This window comes from Oncorhynchus kisutch, linkage group LG27 (genome assembly GCF_002021735.2).
Source record: "Oncorhynchus kisutch isolate 150728-3 linkage group LG27, Okis_V2, whole genome shotgun sequence".
Taxonomy (NCBI): Eukaryota; Metazoa; Chordata; class Actinopteri; order Salmoniformes; family Salmonidae; genus Oncorhynchus; species Oncorhynchus kisutch.
Window position 1 is genome coordinate 42,599,517 of NC_034200.2, and position 19,270 is coordinate 42,618,786.

Consider the following 19,270-nt stretch of genomic DNA (forward strand, 5'->3'; position numbering starts at 1 on the left):
GTTTGTTTGCTGTGTGTTTATTATGTGTGGTGATCAGCTTGTTTAAGCTAACATTGAATGGTTCAGATACTGTGTGTTTGTCTGAATTGGCTCCCTATATAGTGACCTGTAGGGAACCCTGGTCCACTGTGGGGCCCTATAGGGAATATGTGCCATTTGGGATCTGCGTGTTTCTGTGGTCTTGCTTAAAGCGGCAATATGTAACTTTTTGGGGTGAACCCTGACCAAATAGAAATGTGTGTTATAGATTTGTCATTCTCATTGAAAGCAAGTCTAAGAAGCAGTAGATCTGTCCTAAACTCGGCAGCAAAAGAAATGTCCCTTTTTCAGGACCCTGTCTTTCAAATAACTTCACAGATCTTCATTGTAAAGGGTTTAAACACTGTTTCCCATGCTTGTTCAATGAACCATAAACAATTAATGAACATGCACCTGTGGAACGGTCGTTAAGACACTAACAGCTTACAGACGGTAGGCAATTAAGGTCACAGTTATGAAAGCTTAGGACACTAAAGAGGCCTTTCTACTGACTCTGAAAAGAAAGATGCCCAGGGTCCCTGCCCATCTGTGTGATGCCTTAGGCATGCTGCAAGGAGGCATGAGGACTGCAGATGTGGCCAGGGCAATAAATTGCAACGCCTAAGACAGCGCTACAGGACGGACAGCTGATCGTCCTCGCAGTGGCAGACCACGTGTAACAACACCTGCACAGGATCGCTACATCTGAACATCACACCTGCGGGACAGGTACAGGATGGCCACAACTGCCTGAGTTACACAAGGAACGCACAATCCCTCCATCAGTGCTCAGACTGTCCGCAATAGGCTGAGAGAGGCTGGACTGAGGGCTTGTAGGCCTGTTGTAAGGCAGGTCCTCACCAGACATCACCGGCAACAACGTCACCTATGGGCACAAACCCACCAGACAGGACTGGCAAAAAGTGCTCTTCGCTGAGGAGTCGCGGTTTTGTCTCACCAAGGGTGATAGTCGGATTCGCGTTTATCGTCAAAGGAATGAGCGTTTTGTTGATTGAAAATACAGTTTGTACAATGATTCTCTACACATTTTTTTTGTCACAAACTGAAAATAAGGGAACTATTAGAATTTTAGCAACCGGGAAATGGCGGAGGGATTCCTGCATTTTGCACCTTTTTTAAAAATGTTTTGTATAAAAAATATGATTAAAAAATATAATTTAAAGTTACAAGTCCAAATTGTGACCGGCTGACTGATCTACAAACAACATTGAGATGTTATTAATGATGCAAGATGATTTGTAGTTTAGTTAGTCTCGCCTTTAAAATCGGCCATTAAAATGTTAGTGCTAGTGCGCATGTGATATTGGTGAAAACATGTTTTTTTTAACAGTCTACGGTACAAAGAAATATATAACTAACCCAATATAGATCATCTGTGTCGTTTACCGTGGGAACAAAGGAAGCATAGTGGGTAGAAAAAGCAAGGAAGTAGCCAAAGCCAAGCACGAGCTAGCGTGATTCTATTGGTGCGTTGTTGCACTATTTGCATATTTCCGTTAGGGAACGCTTCCTATTTGAGGTGCGTATGTGCACAAACTCAATTCGACTTTGCACTCCTAAACAACGGAATTACATTTTTTTAAAGTCTATAAAACTTAGTCCACTATGTTCGTAACAGATTCTATTTTTGGTATTTTGTATTTATTTTTATATCAGATGTTTCATCGATGAGAAAATTTGCAGAACGTCTGCCCGTTTTCACCTAGTTCCATCCTCGCTCACTGCCCGTTAATGGACTTCCTCTCACTACCATATTTGGTGGTGAGAAAACGTTCTGAACGGAGGGCAGCACAATTTATATTATATTATTATTATTATTTAAATAAGAGTCCCCCTAGAAAGATAATTTTACATACTTTTTATTTTAATATTGTCATTTGAATTACTCAATAGTCTACATAACTTAAAATGGTCTATTGGGCAGGGAAACGGGTTTAATTAAGTGACAGCCCCTCCATTCACTGCAATGCAATACACTGCATATGAATTACATATTGGCTTGTAGAGAAAAAAAAACTGTTCCAGTTGCCGATGTGAACGTGTGGTTGAGAGTACTCGGTAAGGTCTGTTGAATCTATATGATGTTATTTCATGGGGGACTGAGGTCTAAATACCCAGCAACACTATCCACACTCAACTCTTTCAAAAAAACTACTAATGATTGTTACTTGGCCCCTCCATTAGGGCAAGGCAAGAGTGCATGGAAGTCTAGTATGGGATGGTTGTTTTTTACATGCTGGAAATAAACAGGGAAATATGTATTTTTTTTAACTAAGTCTCACTCCAGTCTCCTTTTCACCTCAGTTTTTCAAACTGATTTTCAATACAAACAGTCAATTAATTTATTCTATTGGAATGAATATAACATGCAGGATTCCATTCATATGTCAAATAAAGGCTGAGTAATCACCAACCATTCAGAACATAATTGGGTTCGTAGAGATCCAACACTCTTTGGGGGAAAAAAAGGGTTCCCAAAGGGTTGTATGGCTGTCCCCATAGAAGAACCCTTTTTTGGTTCCAGGTTCCCTCTAAACTGCTCTCATGCTGCGCAGTAGCCCCAGGACTGCCAAGCAGCTCCTTTGGGACTGCCATGCAGCTCCTTTGGGACTGCCATGCAGCTCCTTTGGGACTGCCATGCAGCTCCTTTGGGACTGCCATGCAGCTCCTTTGGGACTGCCATGCAGCTCCTTTGGGACTGCCAAGCAGCTCCTTTGGGACTGCCATGCAGCTCCTTTGGGACTGCCATGCAGCTCCTTTGGGACTGCCATGCAGCTCCTTTGGGACTTCCATGCAGCTCCTTTGGGACTGCCATGCAGCTCCTTTGGGACTGCCATGCAGCTCCTTTGGGACTGCCATGCAGCTCCTTTGGGACTTCCATGCAGCTCCTTTGGGACTGCCAAGCAGAAGGAATATGAGCCCACAGAGAGAAGCACAATATTGAACTTTCTATAGTATAACACCCAGTTAACTATCAACGTTTCCCCTTTACTGTGGCAATTCTGAACAAATCAATGCAACATACTAAAACGAACTATGTACAGTTGAAGTCGGAAGTTTATACATAGCCAAATACATTTCAACTCAGTTTTTCGTAAACAGTAAAAAATCCCTGTTTTAGGTCAGTTAGGATCACCACTTTATTTTAAGAATGTGAAATGTCGGAATAATAGTAGAGAGAATGATTTATTTCAGCTTTTATTTCTTTCATCACATTCCCAGTGGGACAGAAGTTTACAGTCACACAATTACGATTTGGTAGCATTTCCTTTAAATTGTTTAACTTGGGTCAAATGTTTCGGGTAGCCTTCCACAAGCTTCTCACAATAAATTGGGTGAATTTTGGCCCATTCCTCCTGACAGAGCTGGTGTAACTGAGTCAGGGTTGTAGGCCTCATTGCTCACACATTTTCTATAGGATTGAGGTCAGGGCTTTGTGATGACCACTCCAATACCTGGACTTTGTGGTCCTTAAGCCATTTTGCCACAACTTTGGAAGTATGCTTGGGGTCATTGTCCATTTGGAAGACCCATTTGCGACCAAGCTTTAACTTCCTGACTGATGTCTTAAGATGCTGCTTCAAAATATCCACATTTTTTGTTCCTCATGCTGCCATCTATTTTGTGAAGTGCACCAGTCCCTCCTGCAGCAAAGCACCCCCACAACATGATGCTGCCACCCCCGTGCTTCAGGTTGGGATGGTGTTCTTCGGCTTGCAAGCCTCCCCCTTTTTCCTCCAAACATAACGGTGTCATTATGGCCAAAATGTTCTATTTTTGTTTCATCAGACCAGAGGAAATTTCTCTAAAAAGTACGATGTTAGTCCCCATGTGCAGTTGCAAACCAAAGTCTCGCTTTTTTATGGCGGTTTTGGAGCAGTAGCTTCTTCCTTGCTGAGCGGCCTTTCAGGTTATGCCAATATAGGACTTGTTTTACTGTGGATATTGATACCTTTGTACCTGTTTCCTCCAGCATCTTCACAAGATCCTTTGCTGTTGTTCTGGGATTGATTTGCACTTTTCACACCAAAGTACGTTCATCTCTAGGAGACAGAACGTATCTCCTACCTGAGCGGTATAATGACTGCATGGTCCCATGGTGTTTATACTTGCGTACTATTGTTTGTACAGATGAACATGGTACCTTCAGGTGTTTGGAAATTGCTCCCAAGGATGAACCAGACTTGTGGAGGTCTACAAAAAAAAATGTTCTGAGGTCTTGGCTGATTTCTTTGGATTTTCCCATGATGTCAAGCAAAGAGGCACTGAATTTGAAGGTAGGCCTTGAAATACATCCACAGGTACACCTCCAATTGACTCAAATGATGTCAATTAGCCAATCAGAAGCTTCTAAAAGCCATTATATCTTTTTCTGGAATTTTCCAAGCTGTTTAAAGGCACAGTCAACTGATTGTATGTAAACTTCTGACTCACAGGAATTGTGATTCAATGAATTATAAGTGATATAATCTGTCTGTAAACAATTGTTGGAAAAATGACTTGTGTCATGCACAAAGTAGATGTCTTAACTGACTTGCCAAAACTATAGTTTGTTATCAAGAAATGTGTGGAGTGGTTGAAAAACTAGTTTTAATGACTCCAACCTAAGTGTATGTAAACTTCCGACTTCAACTGTATGAGATTGTGTTGTAGGCAGAACACATTGGAGTAGAATTCTATTGCATTGACGCAAAACGATCCCCTACGAGGCATAGGTATCCCTCACTACCAATCAGAACTGCAGTAGGCCTATATGCAAATGACCATTGCCATATATGTATCTGTGTCATTTACTTTGAACTGGACTGTGTTTTCGTGGTCGTGAGTAGATTAGCTTGTTTTGAGATCAAAGAGAGCTGCGTGTAGCCACGTGTGAACAGTTTGTTCATATCCTTTGCTAGTCAGCAAGTTATTAGCCTAGTTATATATATATACACGTTGTAGTCAGAAATAGGGGAGTGATTGCTTCCTTCAAGAGCACAAAACGTATACATTTCTAGACATCTTTGAAAAGCCAGTCAGGTAAAGAGCTTTTTTTCTGTCTAAAAGGGGCCATGTTGTATTTTGAGATCGGCTTGAATCAACTAAATAGCCAACAGGCAGAGGGTAGCGTAATTTGTATTTTTCTCTGTCATAATGCTATGGGAATAATAATGCTTTTTATTTGGTAAATTGTTTTCTTGCATCAAACAACACCATTTTCAGCCACCTCCTTGTCTGTTGCACAAGTGGATAAACGGGTTAATGTGAAGCCCTGCATGTTTTTTCCCCATAGGCCTATATTGAAAATCACACATTGGCTGCTACTGTAGGCTGATTGATATAACAGTTATTTCCATGTTAAAATGTTATGGGATGCATTTTCTCCATTGTGTTTAATGGTAGGCGACTTTGGTAGGCGAACGTTATGATCAAATAGCCACAGTAGCCTACTTGGCCACTGTTAAAACTGTAACTTAAAGTGGGTACAGCCTCAGTGTTCACAGTAAAACTGTAACTTAAAGCGGGTACAGCCTCAGTGTTCACAGTAAAACTGTAACTTAAAGCAGGTACAGCCTCAGTGTTCACAGTAAAACTGTAACTTAAAGCAGGTACAGCCTCAGTGTTCACAGTAAAACTGTAACTTAAAGCAGGTACAGCCTCAGTGTTCACAGTAAACGCGCACTGGAAGTTTCACAACATCCAAGTTTGCGCTCAGCAGACCTTACATTTGCTCAGTGCTGAAAAAAAGAGCGAACATTGGTTCCAGGTCAAACTTTTGGGGGTTTCAGGTAGAACCCTTTGGGGTTCCATGTAAGGAAAAGGGTTCTACCTGGAACAACAACAATGTCATCTTATGGGGACAGCCGAAGAACCCCAAATTCCTTCTTGCATTTGCTTATAAACACAAAAATCGACACGGATTAAAAATGTTTTATCTTGATTTAGTTATTCACCTTGCAACGTGTTGAAATGTGGGCTTTTATTTTAAGGTTTCTTCATTATCATTGGAAAGTGACGTCATTGTTAGTGCTGCTAGCGGAATAGTAGTGAGGCGACAGAGTGATTCCTGAGTGCTGACGTACAACTACTACTTTCCGACTTCAGCTGTTCCAAGTCTGGCGAAAAACGGAACTGTATGTGGTGTGTTTACCTACACGGGGAGACTTGTAAAATACAACTGAAAGGCGATTAATATTGGACCTGTGTGTGTGTGAGAGAGAATGACAGGTACAAACGGAAGGATTTCATGGCACTACGCGTGAAGATGGGAATTCCACCAGTGAGTATAATAGTTTCTAAATAGCTAATGCGGTCAGTTAGTTTTTCCATGTCATCTTAGCTCTGATGGTAGACCCAGGCACCACGGTCATTGCGCAGGGTTCTACTGTTCTACTGGTGTAGAATATTCATGGGGTTCTGGAACTCCTCCAGATTCTAAGACGGACATTATGATGATTGTCTACATTTAATTGCGTTCCGCTCATTGGTTGGTTGGCGAAGCCATACAAACAACATTAGCCAGCAAGCTAACTGACGGGAAATAGCGGTAACTCATTTTGTCGCTGGTGGTGGACATTAGTTTCGGGTGTCAGCTTTTAACGGTCATAACCGCACCGGGTCTTTGACGATATGCCTGCAACGACACACCGGGTAGAAGTAGCTGCTAGTAGCCTCGGCGCGACCACCCGCAACACTCTGCTGCTACTTATAGCTACAATTTATCCTTTGTCCAAAACCGCTACTTGTAAACGTTCTCACTCACCGTTGCCCCTATTTTACAATATTGTAGCCTACACATGATTGACTAACGTCTGTGCAGTCTGCCATTAAGCTAGTGGCACCGCAGAAACGAATGCTCATAGTACAGTAACCCATTTATAGATGCTAACTGCTTTATCGCCCATTGACTAAGTAGTTAACGTTAGTGTCTTCTGGTCAATGGGGATATTTGTTAAGATCCCCGAAGCTCGTTTTGAACATTTAAAACGCATGCCTGCTGTACAGTTTTGTAAATATAAATGATAGTATCTTTCATATCGTCAAAAAAAAAAGGTTGAGTTACTACACACTAGGATTTAGTGTTTGTACATGGCTATACCTCCATGTTACGGAGCGTGTTTACAGAAGACCAAGCTAACAGCCGATGAATACGCTGTGTTCCTCCTGCGGAAGAACTACACTTCCTCCCTGGTCTAGCATTCTCCAACCACCTGTGTGTACGCTACCTGGGGAGGAAGTGTAGTTCAACTGGAGGCACACCTCATATGGATCTGTGCAAAACTACAGTAAAGTGCATCTTTTATTTGTAAGATAAATTTTTTGGTTCATAGGTTGATTATGCCCCTTTTCATAATGTTTCGAAAACCAATTTGAAAGCAATGATTGACTTTTCTAAAAGTTTAAACAAAGGTTTGGAATTGTAGTTGCACATGGAGCCAACCATGGGTGAATGTAGCTTCTGAAAACCCTACTTACAGAGCAGAAGGGTTTAGAGAGCTAAGCAACCCGTACTCCCTGGCCACACATGAACCAGAAACAACCAACAAACAGGTAATGAGATGTCACTACTTTATTTAATTAGGCAAGTCGGTTAAGAACACATTTTTATTTACAATGACAGCCTAGAAACAGTGGGTTAATTGCCTTGTTCAGGGGGCAGAACAACAGATTTGTACCTTGTCAGCTCTGGGATTTGACCCAGCAACCCTTCTGTTACTGGCCCAACACTCTAACCACTAGGCTACCTGCCTCCTCTAACCACTAGGCTACCTGCCTCCTCTAACCACTAGGCTACCTGCCTCCTCTAACCACTAGGCTACCTGCCTCCTCTAACCACTAGGCTACCTGCCTCCTCTAACCACTAGGCTACCTGCCTCCTCTAACCACTAGGCTACCTGCCTCCTCTAACCACTAGGCTACCTGCCTCCTCTAACCACTAGGCTACCTGCCTCCTCTAACCACTAGGCTACCTGCCTCCTCTAACCACTAGGCTACCTGCCTCCTCTAACCACTAGGCTACCTGCCTCCTCTAACCACTAGGCTACCTGCCTCCTCTAACCACTAGGCTACCTGCCTCCTCTAACCACTAGGCTACCCTGCCTCCTCTAACCACTAGGCTACCCTGCCTCCTCTAACCACTAGGCTACCCTGCCTCCTCTAACCACTAGGCTACCCTGCCTCCTCTAACCACTAGGCTACCCTGCCTCCTCTAACCACTAGGCTACCCTGCCTCCTCTAACCACTAGGCTACCCTGCCTCCTCTAACCACTAGGCTACCCTGCCTCCTCTAACCACTAGGCTACCCTGCCTCCTCTAACCACTAGGCTACCCTGCCTCCTCTAACCACTAGGCTACCCTGCCTCCTCTAACCACTAGGCTACCCTGCCTCCTCTAACCACTAGGCTACCCTGCCTCCTCTAACCACTAGGCTACCCTGCCTCCTCTAACCACTAGGCTACCCTGCCTCCTCTAACCACTAGGCTACCCTGCCTCCTCTAACCACTAGGCTACCCTGCCTCCTCTAACCACTAGGCTACCCTGCCTCCTCTAACCACTAGGCTACCTGCCTCCTCTAACCACTAGGCTACCTGCCTCCTCTAACCACTAGGCTACCCTGCCTCCTCTAACCACTAGGCTACCCTGCCTCCTCTAACCACTAGGCTACCCTGCCTCCTCTAACCACTAGGCTACCCTGCCTCCTCTAACCACTAGGCTACCCTGCCTCCTCTAACCACTAGGCTACCCTGCCTCCTCTAACCACTAGGCTACCCTGCCTCCTCTAACCACTAGGCTACCCTGCCTCCTCTAACCACTAGGCTACCCTGCCTCCTCTAACCACTAGGCTACCCTGCCTCCTCTAACCACTAGGCTACCCTGCCTCCTCTAACCACTAGGCTACCCTGCCTCCTCTAACCACTAGGCTACCCTGCCTCCTCTAACCACTAGGCTACCCTGCCTCCTCTAACCACTAGGCTACCCTGCCTCCTCTAACCACTAGGCTACCCTGCCTCCTCTAACCACTAGGCTACCCTGCCTCCTCTAACCACTAGGCTACCCTGCCTCCTCTAACCACTAGGCTACCCTGCCTCCTCTAACCACTAGGCTACCCTGCCTCCTCTAACCACTAGGCTACCCTGCCTCCTCTAACCACTAGGCTACCTGCCTCCTCTAACCACTAGGCTACCTGCCTCCTCTAACCACTAGGCTACCCTGCCTCCTCTAACCACTAGGCTACCTGCCTCCTCTAACCACTAGGCTACCTGCCTCCTCTAACCACTAGGCTACCCTGCCTCCTCTAACCACTAGGCTACCCGCCTCCTCTAACCACTAGGCGACCTGCCTCCTCTAACCACTAGGCTACCTGCCTCCTCTAACCACTAGGCTACCTGCCTCCTCTAACCACTAGGCTACCCTGCCTCCTCTAACCACTAGGCTACCCTGCCTCCTCTAACCACTAGGCTACCTGCCTCCTCTAACCACTAGGCTACCCTGCCTCCTCTAACCACTAGGCTACCCTGCCTCCTCTAACCACTAGGCTACCCTGCCTCCTCTAACCACTAGGCTACCCTGCCTCCTCTAACCACTAGGCTACCCTGCCTCCTCTAACCACTAGGCTACCTGCCTCCTCTAACCACTAGGCTACCCTGCCTCCTCTAACCACTAGGCTACCTGCCTCCTCTAACCACTAGGCTACCCTGCCTCCTCTAACCACTAGGCTACCTGCCTCCTCTAACCACTAGGCTACCTGCCTCCTCTAACCACTAGGCTACCTGCCTCCTCTAACCACTAGGCTACCCTGCCTCCTCTAACCACTAGGCTACCTGCCTCCTCTAACCACTAGGCTACCTGCCGCCCCACTTTAATGATGGCTATGTTAATATGTATTATAACCTGAATGCTGATTCAGAAGCACGGTGGCTAGGAAGAAACCTAGAGAGGAACCAGGCTAGGAAGAAACCTAGAGAGGAACCAGGCTATGTGGGGTGGCCAGTCCTCTTCTGGCTGTGCCGGGTGGAGATTATAACAGTACATGGCCAAGATGTTCAAATGTTCATAAATGACCAGCATGGTCCAATAATAATAAGGCAGAACAGTTGAAACTGGAGCAGCAGGTTGATGTGGAGCTACTGAAACACAGCTGTTGTTGATGTGGAGCTAGGTTTATGTGTTGGTGAAAAAGCCTATTGCTAGGGGATGTATTTGATGTGTTGATTTTAGGGTGTTGATTTTAGGGTCAGTTAAGCCTTTTAGCTCACAATGTATAAGATTACATGGACGGACGGACGAAGCCTGATCCTCGATCCGGACCCCTACCCTGAGAAGATTGACACACAAAGACGCAGATATTTGTTTCCTGAAAAGGCTGACTACATGACGTATATGACGTGAGACATTCAGTTTTGATGTACAAATGAATATTGCACGCACTAATCAAAAATCCAGAAAAGCCTTCCGTAGTGTCGACGTCCAGTATGATGTCATGAAAGTAGTTTCACCTTGGCAACGTCACGTCTGATCTGATCAGCTTGGACCCGCTGCGTAATCTCTGGAGATGTACAGCGCCTTAGGAAAGTAGGCGTGGTATATTGGCCATATACAACGGCTAGGGGCTGTTCTTATGCATGACACAACGTGGTTACAGCCCTTAGTCGTGGTATATTGGCCATATACCACATTCCCACACAGGTTATCCTATATGCATGTTGTCCTATGTACAGGTAGTATATACTGGTTATCCTATGTACAGGTAGTATATACAGGTTATCCTATGTACAGGTTATCATATGTACAGGTAGTTTATACAGGTTATCCTATGTGCATGTTATCCTATATGCATGTTATCCTATGTACAGGTAGTTTATACAGGTTATCCTATATGCATGTTATCCTATATGCATGTTATCCTATGTACAGGTAGTTTATACAGGTTATCCTATGTACAGGTAGTATATACAGGTTATCCTATATGCATGTTATCCGATGTACAGGTAGTATATACAGGTTATCCTATGTACAGGTAGTTTATACAGGTTATCCTATGTACAGGTAGTATATACAGGTTATCCTATGTACAGGTAGTATATACAGGTTATCCTATATACATGTTATCCTATGTACAGGTAGTATATACAGGTTATCCTATATGCATGTTGTCCTATGTACAGGTAGTATATACTGGTTATCCTATGTACAGGTAGTATATACAGGTTATCCTATGTACAGGTTATCATATGTACAGGTAGTTTATACAGGTTATCCTATGTGCATGTTATCCTATATGCATGTTATCCTATGTACAGGTAGTTTATACAGGTTATCCTATATGCATGTTATCCTATATGCATGTTATCCTATGTACAGGTAGTTTATACAGGTTATCCTATGTACAGGTAGTATATACAGGTTATCCTATATGCATGTTATCCGATGTACAGGTAGTTTATACAGGTTATCCTATGTACAGGTAGTTTATACAGGTTATCCTATGTACAGGTAGTATATACAGGTTATCCTATGTACAGGTAGTATATACAGGTTATCCTATATACATGTTATCCTATGTACAGGTAGTATATACAGGTTATTCTATATGCATGTTATCCGATGTACAGGTAGTATTTTGGCAAACTCCAAGCGGGCTGTCATGTGCCTTTTTACTGAGGAGTGGCTTCCGTCTGGCCACTCTATCATAAAGGCCTGATTGGTGAAGTGCGGCAGATGGTTGTACTTATGGAAAGTTCTCCCATCTTCAGAGGTACTCTGGAGCTCTGTCAGAGTGAACATCGGGTTCTTGGTTACCTCCCTGACCAAGGCCTTTCTCACCCAATTGCTGAATTTGGCCGGGCAGCCAGCTCTAGGAAGAGTCTTGGTGGTTCCAAACTTCTTCCATTTAAGAATGATGGAGGCCACTGTGTTCTTGGGGACCTTCAATGCTGTAGAATATTTTTGGTACCCTTCCCCAGATCTGTGCCTCGACACAATCCTGTTTCCGAGCTCTACGGACAATTCCTTTGACCTCATGGCTTGGTTTTTGCTCTGAGATGCACTGTCAACCTTGGGACCTTTTTATATAGACGGGTGTGTGCCTTTCCAAATAATGCCCAATCAATTGAATTCACCACAGGTGGACTCCAAGTTGTAGAAACATCTCAAGGATGATCAATGGAAACAGGATGCATCTGAGCTCAATTTTGTGTCTCATAGCAAAGGGTAAGTTCAGGAGTAAAAATGTGCTTAAAAAATCACATAAGTTGCGTGGACTCACTCTGTATGCAATGTTTAACATACTATTTGTTTGTGACTGCCTGATGTCTGTACCCCACACATACAAGTATCTGTAAGGTCCCTCAGTCGAGCAGTGAATTTCAAACACCGATTAAACCACAAAGACCAGGGAGGTTTTCCTTGAAAATCTATGGCAAGACTTAAAAATGGTTGTCTAACAATGATCAACAACCAATTTGACAGAGCTTGAAGAATTTAGAAAAGAATAATGGGCAAATGTTGCACAATTTAGGTGTGGAAATCTCTTAGAGACTTACCCAGAATGACTCTCGGCTGTAATCGCTGGCGAAGGTGCTTCTTTTAAGTATTACAGGTGTGAACAGTTATGTAAATGAGATATCTATATTTAATTTCCAACACATTTGCTAAACATTTCTCCAAACGTCTTTTCACTTTGTCATTATGGGGTATTGTGTGTAGATTGGTGAGATTAAAAAATATATTGAATCCTTTTTTGAATTCTGTCTGTAACACAACAAAATGTGGAATAAGTCTCGGGGTATGAATTCTTTTTGAAGGCTCTGTCCATCTACCCAGAGATTCTAGACCCTTCAGATATACAAACATCAAATGTCTAGGGCCAAGGGGTAGAGAGTTTGGAACACAGAGACTGAAGTCATGTCATTTTAATTCTCGACCAAGCCAGAGCCAGCATGCCCCAGTATGGCGTTCTAGCTATCTTGCTTAGTTTTTTTAAGGAGCCCTCACGGTACTCTTTAAATGGAAGAATGATGACATTTAACTGACTCATATCGATGCCACAGGCTGTTTTCAAACGATAGGAGGTTGCGTAATGTATTGGGTTGGGCAATGTATTGGGTTGGGCAATGTATTGGGTTGGGTATTGTGAGAGGAGAGTAGCATAAAGATATGTGGTTTGGGTTAGATGGGTCTTACTACATACTCACCTAGGTTAGGGTTAGGGTAGATGGGTTGTAGTGTCATCCTACATTTTTATTTATTTTAATTTAATTTTACCTTTTATTTAACCAGGTAGGCAAGTTGAGAACAAGTTCTCATTTACAATTGCGACCTGGCCAAGATAAAGCAAAGCAGTTCGACAGATAAAACGACACAGAGTTACACATGGAGTAAAAACAAACATACAGTCAATAATACAGTATAAACAAGTCTATATACGATGTGAGCAAATGAGGTGAGAAGGGAGGTAAAGGCAAAAAAGGCCATGATGGCAAAGTAAATACAATATAGCAAGTAAAACACTGGAATGGTAGTTTTGCAATGGAAGAATGTGCAAAGTAGAAATAAAAATAATGGGGTGCAAAGGAGCAAAATAAATAAATAAATAAAAATTAAATACAGTTGGGAAAGAGTTGTTTGGGCTAAATTATAGGTGGGCTATGTACAGGTGCAGTAATCTGTGAGCTGCTCTGACAGTTGGTGCTTAAAGCTAGTGAGGGAGATAAGTGTTTCCAGTTTCAGAGATTTTTGTAGTTCGTTCCAGTCATTGGCAGCAGAGAACTGGAAGGAGAGGCGGCCAAAGAAAGAATTGGTTTTGGGGGTGACTAGAGAGATATACCTGCTGGAGCGTGTGCTACAGGTGGGAGATGCTATGGTGACCAGCGAGCTGAGATAAGGGGGGACTTTACCTAGCAGGGTCTTGTAGACGACATGGAGCCAGTGGGTTTGGCGACGAGTATGAAGCGAGGGCCAGCCAACGAGAGCGTACAGGTCGCAATGGTGGGTAGTATATGGGGCTTTGGTGATAAAACGAATTGCACTGTGATAGACTGCATCCAATTTGTTGAGTAGGGTATTGGAGGCTATTTTGTAAATGACATCGCCAAAGTCGAGGATTGGTAGGATGGTCAGTTTTACAAGGGTATGTTTGGCAGCATGAGTGAAGGATGCTTTGTTGCGAAATAGGAAGCCAATTCTAGATTTAACTTTGGATTGGAGATGTTTGATATGGGTCTGGAAGGAGAGTTTACAGTCTAACCAGACACCTAAGTATTTGTAGTTGTCCACGTATTCTAAGTCAGAGCCGTCCAGAGTAGTGATGTTGGACAGGCGGGTAGGTGCAGGTAGCGATCGGTTGAAGAGCATGCATTTAGTTTTACTTGTATTTAAGAGCAATTGGAGGCCACGGAAGGAGAGTTGTATGGCATTGAAGCTTGCCTGGAGGGTTGTTAACACAGTGTCCAAAGAAGGGCCGGAAGTATACAGAATGGTGTCGTCTGCGTAGAGGTGGATCAGGGACTCACCAGCAGCAAGAGCGACCTCATTGATGTATACAGAGAATGCCAGAGGTCCGGACAGCAGACCCTCCGATTTGACACACTGAACTCTATCAGAGAAGTAGTTGGTGAACCAGGCGAGGCAATCATTTGAGAAACCAAGGCTGTCGAGTCTGCCGATGAGGATGTGGTGATTGACAGAGTCGAAAGCCTTGGCCAGATCAATGAATACGGCTGCACAGTAATGTTTCTTATCGATGGCGGTTAAGATATCGTTTAGGACCTTGAGCGTGGCTGAGGTGCACCCATGACCAGCTCTGAAACCGGATTGCATAGCAGAGAAGGTATGGTGAGATTCGGAATGGTCGGTAATCTGTTTGTTGACTTGGCTTTCGAAGACCTTAGAAAGGCACGGTAGGATAGATATGGGTCTGTAGCAGTTTGGGTCAAGAGTGTCCCCCCCCTTTGAAGAGGGGGGGGATGACCGCAGCTGCTTTCCAATCTTTGGGAATCTCAGACGACACGAAAGAGAGGTTGAACAGGCTAGTAATAGGGGTGGCAACAATTTCGGCAGATAATTTTAGAAAGAAAGGGTCCAGATTGTCTAGCCCGGCTGATTTGTAGGGGTCCAGATTTTGCAGCTCTTTCAGAACATCAGCTGAATGGATTTGGGAGAAGGAGAAATGGGGAAGGCTTGGGCGAGTTGCTGTTGGGGGTGCAGTGCAGTTGTCCGGGGTAGGAGTAGCCAGGTGGAAAGCATGGCCAGCCGTAGAAAAATGCTTATTGAAATTCTCAATTATGGTGGATTTATCAGTGGTGACAGTGTTTCCTATCTTCAGTGCAGTGGGCAGCTGGGAGGAGGTGTTCTTATTCTCCATGGACTTTACAGTGTCCCTGAACTTTTTTGAGTTGGTGTTGCAGGAAGCAAATTTCTGCTTGAAAAAGCTAGCCTTGGCTTTTCTAACTGCCTGTGTATAATGGTTTCTAGCTTCCCTGAACAGCTGCATATCACGGGGGCTGTTCGATGCTAATGCAGAACGCCATAGGATGTTATTGTGTTGGTTAAGGGCAGTCAGGTCTGGGGAGAACCAAGGGCTATATCTGTTCCTGGTTCTAAATTTCTTAAATGGGGCATGTTTATTTAAGATGGTTAGGAAGGCATTTAAAAAAAATATCCAGGCATCCTCTACTGACGGGATGAGATCAATATCCTTCCAGGATACCCCGGCCAGGTCGATTAGAAAGGCCTGCTCGCAGAAGTGTTTCAGGGAGCGTTTTTACAGTGATGAGTGGAGGTCGTTTGACCGCTGACCCATTACGGATGCAGGCAATGAGGCAGTGATCGCTGAGATCATACTCACCTAGGTTAGGGTAGGTGGGTTGTAGTGTCATACTACATACTCACCAAGGTTAGGGTTAGGTTAGCTGGGTTGTAGTGTCATCCTACATACTCACCAAGGTTAGGGTTAGTTTAGATGGGTTGTAGTGTCATACTACATACTCGCCAAGGTTAGGGTTAGGTTAGATGGGTTGTAGTGTCATACTACATACTCGCCAAGGTACCAACTATGTGAACAGCCTCCTGCACATCTCTGTATAAACACATCCTGCTGTGTGAGGACAGGAGCCAGCCTGATTCAGATGTAATTACCCAGAGTCTGAATAATACATAATGCAGCTGTTGTAGACCTGTGAACTCACAGTCAAGGACAACGGCACCACTTAACATTCGGGTTGTGTGAAGGTTAGTGGCGTACTACAGTTTTGGTGCCATTTTATGATTTAATGTCTGACTGTTTTAGTGATGTTTTGTCAGACTGAGATGACTAATGCAATAAATGATGGCCAGTGATTTTCAGAGAACTACAGACGGGTTAATATAGGTTTCTGATCATGTTGAAACGTCCTGCTGTGTGTTGCTATGCGTTATGGGATATGGTAGTAGGTGCCTGGTGTTTCATCATCAACAGTTTCCCGGGTGTATCAAGAACGGCCCACCACTCAAAGGACCTCCAGTCAACTTGACACAACTGTGGGCCAGCATCCCTGTGGAATGCTTTTCATACCTTTTTGTCCATGATGAATTATGGCTCAATATTAGGATGGTGTTCCTAATGTCTGGTATACTCTGTGTATATGCAGGTGCAATTGAGCCCGGGGACAGGGAGTTGGATGAGGTCAGTTGACTGTTTACACTTGGCTCAAATGGAACCCGCTTTTACTATAAATAGTGCACTACTTTAGGGTGTCATTTGGGACGAAGCCTTGATCTGGTCAAGGATTCCTGTTCATCTAAAAACAAGCATATGTTGCCTCTTAATCAGATTTAGTCTCAGTAGTGTAAGGTTGGAGCCATGCTGTGTTGAGGCTGGGTCTGTGATAATGAGAGATTGGGTTTCCTCCCCATTTGTTCCTTAAAGGTGACATGAATTATCACACACACAGTAGTCAGGTGGAAGAGGTTACTTTACATTATCACATGAGGCTGAAAAATGGCGTCAACAGAGAGGACTGCCGGGCTTCAAGCTCTTAGAAACATCTAAAAACAAGTATGTTGCCTCTTAATATTAAATGGCCCTGGAGGAGATGGCTGCCATTTTTACGGGCTCCTAACCAATTTTGTTTTTCGCATTATTTGTAAATTATTTTGTACATAATGTTTCTGCCACAGTCTTATGACTGGAAATAGCTTCTGGATATCAGGACGGCGATGACTCCACTCGAACCGGACGAAGATCTTTGTTTTAACGAGTCGGACGCGAAAGTTTTACTGCAGACACCCCCGACAAGGGGATCCACGTCATTCGTATGAAGAAAAGACGGAGACGAAAGGGACGTAGGTCTGGGTGTAAGACGTAGGTCGGGGTGTAAGAATCCGATGGCGACTGGGTAACCTGCCTCTGCCTTCCATACTATTAGCCAACGTGCAATCACTGGAGAATAAACTGGATGAGCTGCGATCAAGACTATCCTACCAACGGGACATTTAATACTTATCTTATGTTTCAACGAGTCATGGCTGAACAACGACATGGATAACGTACAGCTGGCTGGGTTTTCCGTGCATCGGCAAGATGTTCACCCATGACTGCATGGGCAAGCACGGCTCTAACACCAAGTTTGCCGACCACACAACAGTGGTAGGCCTGATCACCGACAACGATGAGACAGCATGGAGGCCCTCAACGTGATAGACACAGGAGATGATTACAGGAAAAGGAGGACCGAGCCTCTTTCTCATCGACGGGGCTGTAGTGGAGCAGGTTGAGAGCTTCAAGTTACTTGGTGTCCACATCACCAACAAACTAACATGGTCCCAAGCCATAAGACTCCTGAACATCTAGTCAAATGGCTACATGGCGACATAACTATCTCTACCGGTACCCCTGTATATAGTCTCCACATTGACTCTGTACCGGTACCCCCTGTATATAGTCTCCACATTGACTCGCTACCGGTACCCCCTGTATATAGCCTCCACATTGACTCTGTACCGGTACCCCCTGAATATAGCCTCCACATTGACTCTGTACCGGTACCCCCTGTATATAGCCTCCACATTGACTCGCTACCGGTACCCCCTGTATATAGCCTCCACATTGACTCTGTACCGGTACCCCCTGAATATAGCCTCCACATTGACTCTGTACCGGTACCCCCTGTATACAGCCTCCACATTGACTCTGTACCGGTACCCCCTGTATATAGCCTCCACAATGACTCTGTACCGGTACCCCCTGTATATAGCCTCCACATTGACTCGCTACCGGTACCCCCTGTATATAGCCTCCACATTGACTCTGTACCGGTACCCCCTGTATACAGCCTCCACATTGACTCTGTACCGGTACCCCCTGTATATAGCCTCCACAATGACTCTGTACCGGTACCCCATGTATATAGCCTCCACAATGACTCTGTACCGGTACCCCCTGAATATAGCCTCCACATTGACTCTGTACCGGTACCCCCTGTATATAGCCTCCACATTGACTCTGTACCGGTACCCCCTGTATATAGCTTCCACATTGACTCTGTACCGGTACCCCCTGTATATAGCCTCCACATTGACTCTGTACCGGTACCCCCTGTATACAGCCTCCACATTGACTCTGTACCGGTACCCCCTGTATATAGCCTCCACAATGACTCTGTACCGGTACCCCCTGTATATAGCCTCCACATTGACTCGCTACCGGTACCCCCTGTATATAGCCTCCACATTGACTCTGTACCGGTACCCCCTGTATACAGCCTCCACATTGACTCTGTACCGGTACCCCCTGTATATAGCCTCCACAATGACTCTGTACCGGTACCCCATGTATATAGCCTCCACAATGACTCTGTACATGTACCCCCTGTATTTAGCCTCCACATTGACTCTGTACTGGTACCCCCTGTATATAGCCTCCACATTGACTCTGTACCGGTGCCCCCTGTATATAGCCTCCACATTGACTCTGTACTGGTACCCCCTGTATACAGCCTCCACATTGACTCTGTACCGGTACCCCCTGTATATAGCCTCCACATTGACTCTGTACCGGTGCCCCCTGTATATAGCCTCCACATTGACTCTGTACTGGTACCCCCTGTATACAGCCTCCACATTGACTCTGTACCGGTACCCCCTGTATATAGCCTCCACATTGACTCTGTACCGGTACCCCATGTATATATCCTTGTTATTGTTATATTATTGTTGCTCTTTAATTATTTTGTTTTGTTTATTTTATGTAAATACTTAACACTTATTTTTCTTT

At 44.6% G+C, this 19,270-nt stretch overlaps 1 protein-coding gene across 1 annotated transcript in view; it reads left to right on the top strand.

Moving 5' to 3' along the window:
* The first annotated feature begins 5,609 nt into the window (after positions 1–5,609).
* The window catches only part of LOC109879699 (zinc finger FYVE domain-containing protein 9), a 38,736-nt gene continuing 25,075 nt past the window's right edge, over positions 5,610–19,270 (top strand). Inside the window, exon 1 of the mRNA XM_031806766.1 lies at positions 5,610–6,301. The gene's annotated coding sequence lies outside the window, so the exon portion shown is untranslated. The remainder of the gene's footprint in view (positions 6,302–19,270) is intronic.